The sequence below is a fragment of the Ranitomeya variabilis genome, chromosome 2 (genome assembly GCF_051348905.1).
Source record: "Ranitomeya variabilis isolate aRanVar5 chromosome 2, aRanVar5.hap1, whole genome shotgun sequence".
Taxonomy (NCBI): domain Eukaryota; kingdom Metazoa; phylum Chordata; class Amphibia; order Anura; family Dendrobatidae; genus Ranitomeya; species Ranitomeya variabilis.
This window is the reverse complement of record NC_135233.1, coordinates 770,049,540-770,068,028: the sequence shown is the minus strand read 5'-3', so window position 1 is coordinate 770,068,028 and position 18,489 is coordinate 770,049,540. Positions and strand designations below refer to the sequence as shown.

The window sequence follows — 18,489 nt, the reverse complement described above, 5'->3', positions numbered from 1 at the left end:
TCTAAACAGACATGGTGATACATTGTGAATGCTATCCTTGCGTCAACCATATAAGATGGAGGAGGGCAATGTTTCAGGATTATTACACTGTTCTCCAGTATATGGAAGCAATTAGATAATGACCTATGCCGAAAGCTATAACAATGGATAAATCACTGTCATCAGATGACATGTACCTGTAACAGTCGTGAAGAATTTCTAAATTTCTAACAAAAAGTAAGATTATGATTCACATAAAATTCATATGAAAAAATATAAAATTAAAAAAAGTCTAAAATTAAAAAAAACAAAACACATGCTTTATTCCAAAAATAGCACCAAGTCAGTCCACAGGTTGTATGGTGTATGTTACATGCGTGGTATTGCAGCTCAGCTCTATGCACTACAATAAAAGTAAAAGCTGTAATAACAAACACCAGAACTGGGGCAGAGCTGTTTCCCTAATCCTAAGGGTATGTATCCTTGATCTGAAGTTGCTGCAGGTTGGACGTTGAGTACTTATGCAGCATCAAAACCGCTGTAGCGAGATGTTGTAGGGAGGAGAGCCAGTCAAACGGTCTCTCTTGCGTGTCTGAGCTGGAACTATTGGGGCTGTCACCATTATTCCGGGGGGAAGAGATTTCTGACTGCAGTAGTTCAGGACACCTGACTGATGGGGGCCGGTCCGACTTAAATAGCGGTGTGCGAGGGAAGATGGGGCTTTTGGCGGGGAACCAGCGCGAGAGCACAGAGGCGATTGACTCCCTCTTGACTTACCCACGCCAGCTTTCCATGCCTTCCCACTTTGTTAGCAGCACTATCCCGACTGATGACACCGAGCTCAGAGAGATCCCCGCACTGCACAGTGACCAGTACAGACTTCAGAGTATCGTTCCGTTCCCCACCGCAAAGGCTCCGCTGAATCCTATCCCTGCGGTGCCCTACCGAGTGTCGGCCTGCTCCTGTGGCTGTAACCGCTGGACTGCATACTACTTCTGTGGCCTTGTCTGCGGAAATGTTTGCTATGTCCGCTGTGCCGCAGACCCACAGCTCTATAACATTTTGTGCCTGTACCAGGAGACCACGTGCCGAAGGACCCGGAGGATTCACCACTGCAAGGAGCCAGTGCATCACCTTTCTGCGGGACCAGATTGGAGACTTCTAGCGCCGCCTGCGGCACCACCGAGGGATCTTCCAGCCACCTTCTACCAAGGCCCTGAGTCTGATAAGTTGAACTGTTGTTTTCTTTATTATAAAACCCCCATGCTTGACCTATTGTTGTGTTATATAAAAATCCCTGTTAACCCTTGCTCTGCCTCCTGTGTGTCACTGCATCCTACGCACCTACTAGCATCCTACACTTGGCGTTGTCCGCAGGATGCAGTCCAATAGCATGCAGGCGGCAGACCAAGCAGTTGGGGGTGGCCCCAGGACTAGCCTTTCCCTGGGGGCCATGCTGAGCAATTTGCCCAAACTCACAGGGAGTAACACTATGCTGTGGAGCTGGACTGAACGCCTTTAGGAATGATGAGAATGCAGCCCATGACCCCTGTGCTGGAAGCTGAGGTGGCTATTATGGCACTGATGGAGAAGCTAGGGATTCAGTGATGTTATGGACAACCGAGACCAGGATACCTTTAATAAGGTGTTGCAGATCTAGGAGGAGTCTCACGGAGACCCCAAAGACGTAGGGGAACTGAGAACATGTCTTTTTAGTAGAATGTAAAGGGAGGAGGAGACCATAACCCAATATATGAATGCATTGCAAGAGCTATACGCTGCAATTATTAAAAAAGATGGCATGGGAGTAGGACCCACAGACATAATGCTACGAGACCTCTTAGTGACTGGTTTGCGGGACGTGCTGACAAAACAAGCCTTGCGGCCTGAATGGGGCCCTGTAATAAAGTTAATGGTGGCCAACCAACTGCCCATCCCGGTCGCAGGGGTGGTATTGATACAAATGTCTACCTGCGGGAGGGACCTGGGACTGAAAGGTGTGATACTGATCCAGGAAGAAGTAAGCAATGGACCTCACCTTGGGAATAACTGTGCTGTAAGAGTTCAGAAGTCTTCTAATCAGGGAGCCCTCTAATGAGATTCTAAAACAGTGGGGCCCACATACCCCCCCAAAGGAGAATTTTCCAACAACTGGCCTGGGTTGCACAAGTGCAAGAGTCAAGCTGTGAGGGAGGAGTGTTGGGAAAAGTGATAGTGCCACCTCCACTAAACTCGTTCTTCCACCAGGACAAACAGTGCTATCTCTTCCCGTCCGTGCCTGTGTCCCCTTGGAGGGATTTGAGGTCCAAATTGAATCATCTTCTTCAGAATAATTACCCACGGGACTCCTAGTGGCGCATATGCTAGCCATTGTTTGAGATGGGACAGTTCCTGTATGGTGTATTAATTTTGAAGTTAAGGACATCACCATTGTTCCCAGAAGTGTGGTGGCCCAAGTACTGTATCCACCTGAAGAAGTAGTATCCTCCCAAGCAGTACAACTGGAAATGCAACCCGGAGACTCTTAGACTGTGGCAGTGAACTCCATCTCAGTACCAGAACCTCATTACATCAAAGAGGACCGACCCATACTGGAGCGAATCCAGGTACAACAGATAGAAGCCATGCTGTGGAGGTATAAAGATGTTTTTGCTCTCCACGAAGATGATTTTGGCTGCATCACGGCCATTACGCACGAGATACCAACTGGAAGCACTGCACATATAAGAGAGCGTTACCGACAAATTCCCCCACAGTTATGCCAGGAGGTGAAGAGCATGCTGAACCAGATGTTGCAGACAGGCGTCATTAGGGAGAGCCAGAGTCCATGGGCTGCCCCAATTGTGTTAGTGCAGAAGAAGGATGGTACCATACGTTTCTGTGTGGATTACTGAAAACTCAACACCTGTACCGTGAGAGACTCATACCCATTGCCCAGGATTGAAGAGTCCCTATCTCCTCTGGGAAAAGCCATGCTCTTCTCTATATTGGACCTCGCCAGTGGCTACTGGCAAGTACCCATGTCTGAACAAGATCGAGCAAAGACAGCCTTTATCGTTCCTATGGGTTTGTACAAATTTAATCGAATGCCATTCGGCTTAGCCAACGCTCCTGGGACTTTTCAATATCTCATGGAAAGGTGCCTAGGAGACCTGAATTTTAAATCCACGCTCATCTACCTGGATAACATTATAAAACAACCACAACATGGCAGTAAGGTCCCTGTCATCTGTAAAGAAGCCGACCACAGATAAAAATTCAAATCAATTTTATTACAAAAAAATATATCAGAATAAATCAGAAAAAATGACATATATCTAAAAAAGCTACAGCATATCATCTGGGTGATACCCCATGGGAAAGCCGTGAGAAGCACATCACAGAAATATCCTCCAAAAAATAGGGTACATGTGTGGTTAAAGAAACTGACCGCCTATAATCCTATATGGACAAACACAAGTATAGGTGCAAACCGCATCCTTTCCCAACTATCTAAGTCCCATGTATATAGGCAGCCAAAAAATCCTACTACCCTACCTTCTCTCCATAAGCCTATAATAATGCCCGTATCAGCATGAAGTAGAGAGAGGAACAGTATACAAAAATCATTACCAAGTAAAGGTCTGGATAATGTGCGTCCTCCCACATCTCCTTTCCAGCGCCCCGACGCGCGTTTCGCCCTGGCTTCTTCCGGGGGCGTCAGATAACATTATAGTCTATACGGCTTCATTCGAGGAACACCTGCTTAGCTTAGAACAAGTGTTGGCTCACCTTCAGAGACATGGACTAAAAGTGCAGCCCCAAAAATGCCATTTGTTTCATACACAGATTGCGTACTTGGGTCATGTCGTTTCCGCTGAAGGAGTAGAGCCCTCCAGAGAAAAGATTGCTGTGATTCAAGACTGGCTTACTCCAGAGACTGTAAAGGATGTCCGAGCATTCCAGGGACTGACTGGATATTACAGGCACTTTGTGAAGTACTTCGCTCGACGGGCAAAGCCTTTGCTGGAGCTGTTGAAAAAGGTACCTTCTGATGCAAAAAACTGGAAAATCTGGTGGAAGGAGTCCCAAGAAGAGGCCTTTCAGGATCTAAAGAGAGCACTCACAAAAGTTTATTCTCCACACCGACGGAAGTCTGCTGGGACTTGAAGCTGTGTTGTCACAGATGCAGGACGGGAGAGAGAGGGTGATTGCATACGCTAGCCAGTCCCTTCACTATTCTGAACGCAATCCAGACAACTACAGCTCCTTTAAGTTGGAGCTGCTGGCGTTGGTGTGGGCTATGACAGAGAAATTCGCAGAATATCTATCTGGCTCTGAAGTATTAGTGCACACTGACGACCCGCTAGCGCATCTGGAGAATGCGAGACTGGGGGCTCTGGAGCAGTGATGGTGAAGTTTCGCTATAAGATTGCCTACAAGAGGGGAGCAGAAAACACTCATGCCGATGCCCTGTATAGGAGGAGAAGTACTAATTCAGAGCAGGACAGAGACGCGGAGCTGGAAGATGAAGAAATCCCAAAGCTTCTGAGACCCGCCAGGATGGTGGTGGCAACACAGGAGCAAATACACACCTCGGCCCAGGAAGGCATACTGGGACGATCTCAGGATAAGTGGGTTCAACTACAACAGGAAGATGGTGAACTGGCATTGTTGAGACAGTGTGTGGCTGCTCAAAGACTCCCCAGCTCGGCAGAAAGAAGCACTCTGTCTCCAGAGGTGTTACGAATTCTTCGGCAGTGGGAACAGCTTTGGATGAAAAACAGCCTACTGTATCGGAAAGCACAATTCCGGACTGAGCTGAGTGCGACCTGGCAAGTCATAATCCCGACATTGTAATTACCCGAGATTGTCGTTTCTGCACACGAGCAAGGAGCCCCCTTTGGTCCAGAAAAAAACCTTCAAATGGTTACAACAGTTTATTTACCACCCCCAGTTGAAAGCAAAAGTGGAAGAGGCCTGTCGAACGTGTCGAACATGTGAACTGACTAAGCCGCCGGAGCAGAGAGCTCCCATCCAGCCCATCATAACCTCCGCTCCTCTAGAACTCTTGACAATAGACTATCTGACCATTGGCCCAGCCCATCAGGGCTATGAACATTGCTTAGTGATGGTGGATCACGTTACAAAATTTGCCATGGTGACTCCAACTCGAGACCAGACTGCAGAGTCCGCTGCATATTCAATCTGTAAGTACTTCATCCAATCCTATGGCTGTCCAAAGAGGATTCACTCTGATCAGGGAGCCTGTTTTTTAGGAAGAGTCATGGATGAGCTCCATCACCTATACTGAATCGACAACTCTTGTACTACTCCATACCACCCTCAGGGTAATGGCGCCTGTGAACGATTTAATCGTACGCTAATTCAGATGCTAAGAACTTTAGAAGAAGAGCGAAATATGTTCCTGGACTGGTGTGGATATACAATAATCGAGTATATTGAACCACAGGTTATGCACCTTCCGTCCTCCTGTTTGGTCGAGATGGAAAGGGAATTTCTGAGGTGGCTTTGGACCCAGAAGAGGACTACCTGCGGACGGGGGTGTCCTCTTGGGTTCGGGAACATCGACATCGTCTACAAACCTTACATTGATTGGTTCAGACTAGACTGCAGGAGCTAGAATATGCAGAGAAGACCCCATCCGGAGCAATAGAGTTTCAAGTTGGAGACCGTGTCTTAGTGCGGGAGAAGCGTCCTCAGGACAAGCTGGAAAAACATTGGGAGAAAGACCCATATCGGATAAAGAGAAGCGTTAGTCCTGAGGGACCCATGTACAAAGTCCAGCTGAGGGAAAAGAGGATGCCCCCACTCAAACTCTCCACCGGAATATGCTCCACCTCTGCTTATCTAAACACCCTGTACAGGTGGAAGAGGAGCCCGAGGCATCTGAAATGATCCAGACTCCAGTAGCAGAAGAGGATGAAGAAGGTGGTGAAGAGTTGAGCTCTGAGGGCTTTGAGAGGTTAGAACCAGAGAATACAGCCTCACTCATGGCTCTGCCATCACAGCCGGATTCTGCCTCAGAAGAGAACTCCACTACTTTTCCTGATCTGAGATGCTCCATACGAACAACAGCTGGCAAGCTCCCCAATCGCTATGAACAAGAAAATTTTGGATGGCAACAATCCACACAGAAGAAGAAGAGACAGTCACACACACCTCGAAGTGGGCCTGCGGGTGGCTGGAAACTTTCTCTTTCTTTCAAAGGCCTTGGGTAGGGACAGCTGAATGCTGTGCTGAGACAGAGAATTGAAAGTGCCTGATGAAGGTGCATCACAATGTGCAAGAACGTGTGCAGGGCAGGAGGCAACTATGCCAGTGTTATGGACAGGGGACTGGGAAGCACCTAGAACAGCGGAAGAGGCAGTGGTGTCACAAAAAAACGCAATACTCTATGGGTGAGTAATTGAATCCAGAAAAAAGTCTAAGATTTTTTGAAGTGTTATATAACACCGCAATGTACCTGTCATGACTCAGCTGTTGGGTGACCCGAGACCAGTGGATCCCTCCCTGTCTCTAACACTAAGGGACTAGGGGCATCCTAGCTCGTCCTATTCCCTGGGATACTTCTGAAGGTGAAGATGCTGGGACGGCTATCCTTGTCTTATCTCCTGAGTTATCCCTCCGTCTGTTCTCTTCCCCCACCCAGTGAAGAGGGGCGCTACTGTGCACCGCAGTATACCAACCCAACAAACAAGGCTTCACAAACAAGGGTAAACTAAAAACATCAGGCATATAACAGAGGAATGCACCGGGGAGTGGAGGATGGGGAAAAACAAAGGAGAGGAGGGAAGGGAATTACCTCACAAACCACACAACAGTCACAGATAACTTCCCCAAAACTCCTTCTCATATGTACACCTCTCCTCCTAAGCCATGCAGCAAATGCTAGCTCTCATGTGGGTTTGAATCAGGACTCAGATTATAAAGGGGATAGAAGTGGCTAATTGAACTCAGCTGAAAGCTCATAGCTTCCAACATGGCTGATTAACCATTGTTCTGTCAAAAGAAATAAACACCATCAAAAAGAAGGGGAAATGCTTTTTCACAGCGCAGGAGTAGGAGCAATCAGACGCTGCTCTTGTGATGATGTCATACAGCCAGCCAATCACAGTAATGCCACTACCAAGATTGCTATGCCATTACAGTGTTGCACTGGCAATCCCTGCATGCTTATTGGCTGTGTAACAGGCGCCAACATACTGGGCGGGGATTCAAGTTTGAAATCGAGCTCCGGCTAATCCTCTCCAAGTGCCTTACACCCAAATACTCGAGTAATATTCGAGATCACCAAGCACGTTCCCTCATCCCTATTCATAATACATTTACTATTTCATTTTTGCAAAATATCATAACACAGTACTGCTGAAGGACCGAATCTTCTTTTGATATATAGTTTTGAGCTAATCTGTGATTTAGAGGCTTCTCATGACATGTTTTTTATATTGCCAGCATCAAAGAGGATTTGTTCATTCAAGTAATCAGAGTACCGTTCCCCACTGTTGCCTGCTCCTGTTTCTAAGCTTTCCAATAACTGCTTGGTAATGAGATATACTTACCCTTCATTCTCATTTTGAAAATTATTTCAAACTCTTAATCTCTTTTTGTATCTCAACAAACTGATTTGATATCTGCTTTAATCCCGGCCTTCCCCAACACAATACATTGCCGTATTTTATGCTGAATACATAAGAAAGATAGCCCACAGTCACAGCTCCTGGTATTATGCATGACGATATGACATTGGGGACAATGTGACATAGAGCGTTCTAAAACAAATATATTTCAGGAAACTAAACAAGGAAAATGTTAAAATAGATTGAGAAATATACGTCTCTGTATTTTAACATTGCAAAAGACTCCCTTCAAAATTAAAGTGTTTATATGATATGGACTTTTTTCACTGAAATGTTTGTATTTTGAGATAAAATTCATTTTTTGCTTATATTAAACATTTTGCACAGTATGCCTTCTACATTGTTTCTGCTCTGCACAATCTATTGCTGGCTGCAGAATCCAGCAGTCAACTTGTCCTGACGGGGAGTTTATGACTCTTATTCTTTTTTTGATCTTCTGTCAACAGATTTATGACCACAAAACACATCAAAGTTGAGCTTACCTTGATAAGGTCATTAATTAACGTAGTGGAACTCAGAAAATGACAGATAATAGAGTCACAAACTCCCCATCAGGACAAACGGTCAATGAAAAAAACAGGATGTAAAAGCCAAACTGTGCTACATTTGTAATGAAATATTAATTTTAGTTCAATATTATTTAATTAATTTTAATATTGAAAATGCTTTGTATAGCTGAGAATGCAAGTAAAAAAATGTCTCCAAATGTGCTCATATAATTTACCAGCTCACTGAAAATTCAAGCACAGGGGAAATAATGTTGTCATTTAGGAAAAACTTTTTAAAAGTTCTCTGAAGAGGCAATTTTCATATTAAATTTCCCAGAGGAGCATTGCAGGCATTCATGGAGAAACCTTACACCTTAGACCTCAGTCCAGAGCCTCTCACCTAGCCAAATCAGTTCTCATGCTTCGCACTGACGAGGGCCAACAGCCCGAAACACCGTGTCTGCAAATTGAGATACTGATTTGTCTTTTATCCTAAGTCATATTGCACGACTCGTTAAAGGGTTGATTGTGACTTGCAGGATTGCTACTTCCAACAGGTGGCGCTATAGAGTTTAAGTCCTCTTTTTCTCTGAAGAGGCAATTTGCATATAGAAACGTCCATCGTTTTTGTTTCCATAAGGAACAAGAAAATGTGAAAAGAATCCAACACGCTGATGAAAAATGGTCCATTTTTTATGCACGCAAAAAATAATCACTGCCAAAAAAATCCTTTAAAAGGAATGTGTCCGTAGAATCAACCCTCCTAAGCTGTGTATATGAGCATGTAGGTCATAGAAAGCTGGATAAAATTACATCTTGATATCTGGGATTCGATGTCTTATTCCGTAGAAACCTACATTTTTCTTATATGTAAATGAGATCTTCAGGACTATAAGCAGGCCATAGATCTCAAAGAGAATCTGCGGCCAGCGCTTATTTTAAATAAAAGGGGGCATTACCAGTGTGAGACATGCAATGACTGACACTTTTGTCTTATAATCACACATAGCTCTTCAGTGACATTAAAGCTAACACAGTACAGCGGAGCTAACAGTACAGCAGAGCTAACAGTACTGCAAAACTGAAATTCATTTTAGCAATCAATGTATTGGAAAAACAGGGCAAAAAATTTCAAGTGTGGGTAAATTGCGTAAATAACCGTATTCACCAACTGACTTTTGGGTTATATATATATATATTTATTTATTTTTTTTTCAACTGTTAAAAAATTTGGAACCTTGTAAAAAATAACATGTTTGATTCCCGCATATTTTTTATCTTTCAATCCAGCCAAATGTGGGCTTTTATTTTTGTGCTCTGAACTGATGTTTTTATTGATACGATGCTGGTATACTTTAGACATTTTAATCTCATTTTATTGTATTTTTGGGAGGAAATGCGACAACCAAAAAACTGGCAATTTCGGCCTTTCGATATTGTTTTTCATCTTAGCGTTCAATATGTAGTTTTAATAACTTTATATTTTAATACCTCAGACTTTTTAGTAAATGATGTTACCAAATATGTTCTATTTTTGTATTTTTTTAATTTCTTTATTTTTAGGGGAGTAAAAGAGGATGGTTAAAACTAAATTAAATTAATTAAAAAAATTATATATTTTTAAATTTTTTCATTTATTTTTTAAGTCGCCATAGGGGACTTGAACTTGCAATACTAGTGTTATGCAGTATTTAGTGTAATTATATTCTCCTATGTAGTCAGGAGGCTTTCAGAAGGCCCCCAACTGCTATAGCGACCAGTTGGCTCCCCATGATAGAGTTCAGGAAAGCCAATGGGAACCGATTCACAATTGCACTGGTAACTGTGTTATTTAAATGTACCTGTCAGTAATTGATAGCGGCATGTTAAAGAGGTTGTCCGCTACTTTTATATTGATGACCAATCCTCACTTACCAAGCTGCTCCATTTCCTGGTAATGGCCTACACAGGGTACTACACATCTGCGCCATATTGATTTCAATAGGAGGTGGATGTGCAGTACCAAGCCTCAGTAACTACCAGAAGATAGGGCAGCTCAGCAAGTGTGTACTTCCAGCCAGCATACGCCAAAACCGTTAACAGCTGATTGGCTGGGGTGCTGAGTGTCGGACCCAGGCCGATCAGACATTGGTAACCTATCCTAAGGATAGGTTATCATTGCAAAAGTAGTGGACAACCTCTTTAATGGTTAACAGCAGCAATCGGAACTTGCTCCGGCTGCTGCTGTTACACTGAGATGCCAGCATCTCCTGCATATGAAGCCAACTACATGCACCCCGCAGCAACCTGTGACGAAAATGTACGTCACAGGTCGTTAACGGGTTAATGCAAATAAAAACCTTTATGTATCTCTGGAATTGGAATAATGGAGTAGATATAGATTTCCTGTCTAATTTTTAGACATTGTAAACTTGAACTAGACATTCTAAGAAAGCAACAAGTCTATCAAAGTCTAAAAAATTTGCTCATACTAGAGCTACGTTGCGTGGTTGCAGCCAGGTATGTTTTACTCTGAAAAACTGAAGCGTTTCAGTGAAAACATAATTTAAAAAGCCAAACGGGACTACATGTCTCAGATGACTAGTACAATGTGGTCCCTGAAGGCTTCTGCCCTCCTACTCCTGTTCACTGACGGGTCTCTACTTATATTTACATAGGTACCGACCTTTCATTCATGTGGAATTGGGTGGGTAAAAGCCAACTGGAAACCTGCCTCAGACCAGTCACCTCAGTCACACAGCTAAAAATATGAAAGCTAAGAAAAGAACAATGGCTATGGTGAGAAGGAGTTACGTGCAGTTTTGCACTTGCTTTGTATTATAATAGTCACTTGTGTATAGTCATCTATAGTGGTATCTATCTCAGACTTGTAGATTCTTTACAATACTGTAAGTTGCACTTAGAAAATCTACATGACAGTATTTTCTTTGTTGCCATTATGTAACATTTGCGCTATCCGTACATCCAACATATGTTTTTGAAATAAGATTTATACTGTATTTTACTGCAGATTTGAGCTGCTGGTTCTGATTGTCCCTGCGCTATTACTTGGCATTTGATCTCTGAAACTATAGAATAAAGCCTCTTCATATATCCCTGACTTACATGCCGAGAAAGCCTCTAGCTCTCCATACAGCAGACTAAGCCAAAAGCCTGCTGTGACCTCTCTGTTCTTGTTATGAGATTGTAACATGTCTCCAAGCTGCCTGCCAACCTGACAGCCTCAGATTACTGGCATGGTGTCACATGCCGGAACAATGCACTGCAAAATGGAGTCAATGACTTCTAGAAAACATACAACAATGGTGATTTTTAAAGGGAGTCTGTAACCCCAAAAATGTTAATTAAACTGTCTATTTAAAGTATCTATGTGGGGGGACCAGCTCCTAGTTAAATAATACTATCTATGTACAGTTTACCTTAATATTTTATTAAAAATCATCTTAGATTTGATATGCAAATGAGGGCGCTTTGATGCACCCCTGGGAGTGGTCTATGCCTTGATGCACAGTCACGCCCTTCTATTTGCATAGTAAAGCTGATACCTTATAGTGATTCACTTGTCTCTGTAGTGGACAGCAAATGCTCATTTCAGATGTCTGTGCCTGCATAGTGGCACTGACTGAGCATGGCGGCATACTCATACTACCATTACAAGCGCGCACACAACGTGGCTGAGGGCGCACTCTGACGCATAGTTCCTGCCTGTCTGCAGCTGTTGCTCTCTACACCCACAAGTGTAGCACACAAATGGCCTTCTGATGTGCAGCTGATGTCTTCTCGCATCAACCGTCAGGGTGCACTCACATCAACCATCATAGTGTCCACAACCAAATTGCGTGCTCGTCTGCACTGACATATAACATTATATAAGTAAAAAATGGGTTTGCTCTCAGTGGGAAAAACCAGATAATAATCATGTATGTACGATACAGTTGTGCTCAAAGGTTTACATACACAGGCTGAATATTTGCATTCTTGGCCTTTTTCCAGAGAATTTAAATGATAACACCAAAACTTTTTCTCCACTCATGGTTAGTGGTTGGTGAAGCCATTTATTGTCAATCTGCTGTTTTTTCTTTTTAAATCATGACAACCCAAAACACCCAAATGACCCTGATCAAAAGTTCATATACCCTGGTGATTTTGGCCTGATAACATGCACAGAAGCTGACACAAATGGGTTTAAATTGCTACTAAAGTGTTGTGAATTCTGCTCTTGGGCTCCCTCCGGTGGTTATAAGTGGTAGTGCTGCTGTCTTTGGATCGCAGCATTCATCAGGTGTGTCCACTTATTGCAAGTCTGACTGGGCTATTTAGTCTTGTTTGACCCTTTAGTCAGTGCCAGTTGTCCATTGTTCCTGTAGAATTCACATCCCTGCCTGGTCTCTCCTTCTTTGCTGTTCATTTCATCAAAGTTAAGTTCTGGCCTTGTTTTTTGCAGTCCACATGCTGTGGGCCTTATTGTTCAGTTCTTTTTCATGTTTTGTCTTGTCCAGCTTGGTCTGTATAAGGATTTGTTCAGCCAAACTGGTATCTCTGGAGATGCAGATATACCCTCCATATCTTTAGTTAGATGTGGAGATTTTGTATTTTCTGTGGTGGATATTTTTTAGTGTTTTAATACTGACCGCATAGTACTCTGTCCTATCCTTTCTATTTAGCTAGAAGCAGCCTCCTTTGCAAAATCCTGATTTCAGTCTGCGTATGTTATTTCCCTCTCCTCTCACAGTCAATATTTGTGGGGGGCTGTCTATCCTTTGGGGATTTTCTCTGAGGCAAGATAGTTTTCCCTTTTCTATCTCAAGGGGTATTTAGTCCTCCGGCTGTGTCGAGATGTCTAGGGAGTGTTAGGTACATTCCACGGCTACTTCTAGTTGCGGTGTTAAGTTCAGGGTCTGCGGTCAGTACAGGTACCACCTTCTCCAGAGTGCGTCTCATGCTGCTCCTAGGCCACCAGATCATAACACTAAAGGTAACATCCTCACCTGTGACCTGTTTGCTTGTAATTAGTGTGTGTGCATAAAAGCTGAGTGAGTTTGTGGGATCCAGACAGACTCTTGCATCTTTCATCCAGCCACTGATGTTTGTGGATTGTGAATTATGGGGAATGCAAAAGAATTGTCAACAGATCTAAGGGAAAAGGTAGCTGAACTATATAAAACAGGAAAGGGATACAAAAAGATATCCAAGGAATTGATAATGCCAGTCAGCAGCGTTCAAACTGTGATTACCAAATAGAAAATCAGGGGCTCTGTAAAAACAAAACCACAGACAGGTAGACCAACAAAAACGTCATCCACAATTGCCAGGAAAATTGTTTGGGATGAAAAGAAATACCCACAAATAACATCAGCTGAAATACAGGACTCTCTGAAAACTAGCGGTGTGGCTGTTTCAAGATGCACAATAAGGAGGCACTTGAAGAAAAATGGGCTGCATGGTTGAGTCGCCAGAAGAAAACCTTTACTGCGCTAATAACTCAAAGTATCTCGCCTATAATATGCAAAACAGCACAGAGACAAGCCTCAAAACTTCTGGAACAAGGTAATTTGGAGATATGAGACTAAAATTTAACTTTTTGACCACAACTATAAACGCTACATTTGGAGAGAGGTCAACAAGGCCTATGATGAAAGGAACACCATTCCTGCTGTAACGGACGGAGGTGGACTGCTGATGTTTTGGGGATGTGTGAGCTACAAAGGCACAGGAACCTTGGTCAAAGTTGAAGGAAAGATGAATGCAGCACGTTATCAGCAAATGCTGGAGGCAAAATATCACTCATCAGCCTGGTGTCACAGTTCCGCCCCTCAGGGTGTCTGGGATGCAGTTACTGACAGCCCGGCCATCAATCTGGTACAGGGGTGTGCTGAGCTGTCAGTGTGTTGATTGACAGCTCAACTATCCTATCTGGGAGGCGTCGGTTGTCTCCAAGTGTTCACTATCCCGGAAAATCGCCAGGTGTACTTAACTGAGCAGCTTCTCCCAGACCACTGCAGACATGTATTCAGCCTTTGAGGTTTGTTCTCCTGTGCCTTGTGTTCTGTATGCTCAATCTTTTGCCTGACCTTACAAAGGCACATGAAACTTGGTCAAAGTTGAAGGAAAGATGAATGCAGCACGTTATCAGCAAGTACCGGAGGCAAATTTGCACTCATCAGCCCAGAAGCTGCTCATGGGACATACTTGGATGTTCCAACATGACAACGATCCGAAACACAAGACCAAGTCGACCTGTCATTGGCTACAGCAGGACAAAGTGAAGGTTCTGAAGTGGCCATCTCAGTCTCCTGACCTCAGTAGCATTGAGTCACTCTGGGGAGAGCTCAAGTACACAGTTCATGGTAGACAGCCCAGTAATTTACAGGAACTGGAGGCTTTTTGCCAAGAAGAGTGGGCAGCTTTACGATCTGAGAAAATAAAGAGCCTCATCCACAACTACCAAAAAAGACTTCAAGCTGTCATTGATGTTAGAGGGTGCAATACACGATATTAAGAAATGGGGTATGTGAACTTTTGATCAGGGTCATTTGGATGTTTTGGGTTGTCATTGTGATTTTCACCCAACTATTAACCATGAGTAGAGAAAAAGTTTTGGTGTTATCATTTATATTTTCTGAAAAAAGGCCAAAAAAGCAAAATTTTGCCTGGGGTATGTAAATTTTGAGCACAACTGTATGTTTTTATGGCTAACAAAAAGAAAAAGAAAATAAATGATGTTACAAAGCGTTTCAAAACTTCTTAGGTCTCTTCTTCAGGCATGGTATAACAAAGTATAAATCCTACAAAAAATGTATTCAAACAAGGGAAATATAATTAATAATTTTATTAATCCAAAATTAATGACATGATATTTGTGAAAAAAACATAGAGGTGCTTCTCACAACATTAGAGTATCATCAAAAAGTTAATTTCAGTTCTTCAATACAAATAGTGAAAGTCACATATTATATAGAGTCATTACAAACAGAGTGATCTATTTCAAGTGTCTATTTCTGTCAATGTTGATGTTTATGGCTTACAGCCAATGAAAACCCAAAAGTCATTATCTCAGTAAATTAGAATAGTTAACAAGAAACACCTGCAAAGGTTTCCTAAGTGTTTAAACAGGTCCCTTAGTCTGCTTCAGTAGGCTCCACAATCATGGAGAAGACTACTTACTTGACAGATGTCCAGAAGGCAGTCATTGACACACGCCACAAGGAGGGTAAGCCACAAAAGGTCATTGCTAAAGAAGCTGGCTGTTCACAGAGTGCTGTATCCAAGCATATTAATGGAAAGTTGAGTGGAAGGAAAAAGTGTGGTAGAAAAAGGTGCACAAGCAACTGGGATAACTGCAAACCTTGAAATGATTGTTAAGAAAAGGCCATTAAAAAATTTGGAGATTCACAAGGAGTGGACTTCTGCTGGAATCATTGCTTCAAGAGTCACCACACACAGACATATCCAGGACATGGGCTGGAAGTGTCTCATTCCTTATGTCACGCCACTCATGACCCATAGACAATGCCAGAAGCATCTTACCTGGTCCAAGGAGAAAAAGAACTGGACTGTTGCTCAGTGATCCAAGGTGTTGTTTCCAGATGAAAGAAACTTTGCATTTCATTTGGAAATCTAGGTCATAGAGTCTAGAGGAAGAGTGGAGAGACACACAATCAAAGCTGCTTGAGATCTAGTGTGAACTATCCACAATCAGTGATAGTTTGGGGAGCCATGTCATCTGCTGGTGTAGTTCCATTGTGTTTTATCAAGACAAGCTTTTTAGAGATGGACATTTAATTCTCTAGCAGGCCTTGGCACCTGTCCACACTGCCAAAAGTACCAATACCTGGTTTAAAAACACCAGTATCATCATGCTTGATTGGCCAGCAAACTCGCCTGATCTTAACCCCATAGAGAATCTATGGGGTATTGTCAAGAGGAAGATGACAGACACCAGACCCAACAATGCAGACGAGCTGAAGGCTGCTATCATAGCAACCGGGGCTTCCATAACATCTCAGAAGTGCCACAGGTTGATCGCCTCCATGCTACACCTCATTGATGCAGTAATTGATGTAAAAGTAGCCCCGATCAAGTATTGAGTGCATTTACTGAATATACATTTCAGTAGGCCAACATTTCGGATTTTAAAATCATTTTTCAAGCTGGTGTTATAATGAATTCTAATTTGCTGAGATAAAGACTTTTGGGTTTTCATTGGCTGTAAGTAGAGATAAGGGAACATCATCAGCTCCCTCCTTATTCGGCAAACTATAATAGCGCTTACTGAAGAAGCTGCAGTGAGATACCTGGAGAGCTCCAGCACCGCAGCTACATGTGTTGCTGATATGTGACAGTCACAACACAAGCCAAGTGACAGCAACATCAGAAAGAAGGCTTATAAGAAGCTGGAGAAATACCAGGGCCTCAAAGGAGAACTGGAGAAAATGTGGAAGGTGAAGACAACAATGATTCCAGTGGTGATAGGAGCACTTGGAGCAGTGACCCCTAAGTTGGAAGAATGCCTACAACAGATCCCAGGAGCAGGCTCACAGAGAAAACCCCAATTATTCTATAAAAATATTCTTTATTAATACAAAATACCGGTGCACTAAACAATACCATCACCAAGAAATCAAAAAATAGAAAAATAGGAAAGGCCAAGGATGGTGCCTTGCACTAACTGTAGACCTCAGACATCCCTCCCTGACTGCGGAGGTTGGCACCCTATATCCTGCGCAGTGGTGCCCCTGCTCCATGTCGGCTGTCCCTTCTATTCCTTGTATACCCTGTTAGGAATAGGGTGGAAGCACCTAATCAAAACTTGGGATTTTTAAGGGAGGGAACAGGATTAATGGTGATCAGAAGATAATAACGGGCCATAATCTGCAAAAGCCCTATCCTGTCCCTACCTAACAGCGGAGGTTGGCACCCTAATAAAGATAAATCGATAATGGCACCCCCGCTCCTTGTCGTCTGTCCCAAACAGGACCCTAACACATTGATTGTGGCAAGGATGTTGATGAAACTAAAATGCTACAGTGTTCTATTATAGCCTGATCCCAGGAGCAACATCTGAGCTCTCTGTCCAGAAAAACACAATGCTGGGAACAACTAAGATCCTGCGCAGAACCCTCAAACTCCCAGGTCTCTGGTAGAGGACCCGAGAATGAGAAAGGACAATAATAATAATCTTTATTTATATTGCGCCAACATATTCCACAGCGCTTATTCCGGACAACAAAGACCACCCCAATTGGGCGTGAGAAGGAAGTTTTTTTCTAAATATACACACAGATGTAGTATGCAAGTGGAGAATATAAACTATATATAATAAGGAAAACCATGAACTAGCTGAGAATATTAACTATACTATATCCCAATCACATCACCATCTATAAAGAGAATCACTCAATAAATATGTAAAAAAATAAATCCATAATTACTAGCCAAAATGGCACACCACAGATCCCCTCACACCACTGGAGATGGAGTATCCGCTTGCCAAATGTTTCTTGAAGCTAATGTGATCCCTTCTGAGTCTGTATTAAGACTCACCACATTTATCCTCACACATAACTTTTTCTTTTTCGGCGAGAAGCTATAGCTACAATGCACTGGAACTGCTATGGGCAGCAAAATGGCACTCCAGTATGCCTTTTCATTGCTAAACTACAAAATGACTTTTTAGCATCCTGCGCCATCAAACCCTTGGCCTATTTCCATTACATCGATTACTTTTTAATCATCTAGACTGAATCTGGACAAGAACTTCTAAAATTCCATGACAAATTCAATACATTTCATCCCATCCCACCATAAACTAAACATTGGACCACTCAAAACAGAAATTAAATTTCTGGATCACACCATTAATATTCTAAATGGTTCAATCCAGACATCCATGTATCAAAAACCAATTGACCATCCTACCTCAAATGGGACAGCTTCCACCCAAAATACATAAAAAAGTCCATCATCTGCAGTCAGGCCCTTAGGTATAATCATATCTGTTCCAGCCCAACGGACTGGGATGAACAAATCTTAAAAATACATTTTTAAACCAAGGCTACCACCCCACCTCCATTAATGATCAGATTATTAGAACCACAAGGATCCCTAGAACTCACTTACTTCAATACGGAAAAAAAGAGAAAAATAATCGTGCACCTCTGATGGTGACCTACAGCCCACAGCTTGAGATACTGAGAAAAACTGCTAAAAAAACATCACCATATCCTACACAAGGATGACTGGCTAAAAACATTATTCAAAGACCCTCCTTTGCTATGCTACAGGCAACCTACTAATTTAAGAAACATCATGATTCAACATTCAACGCCCTCATATACACCAAGAGTAACTTGTCCTTGCAATGTGAAGAGCTGCAAAACAAA

At 42.9% G+C, this 18,489-nt stretch overlaps 1 protein-coding gene across 1 annotated transcript in view; it reads right to left on the bottom strand.

Annotated features, from left to right (window-relative positions):
• The window catches only part of LOC143807800 (gamma-aminobutyric acid receptor subunit rho-2-like), a 151,010-nt gene that overhangs the window by 60,338 nt on the left and 72,183 nt on the right, over nt 1-18,489 (bottom strand). The window lies entirely within an intron of this gene.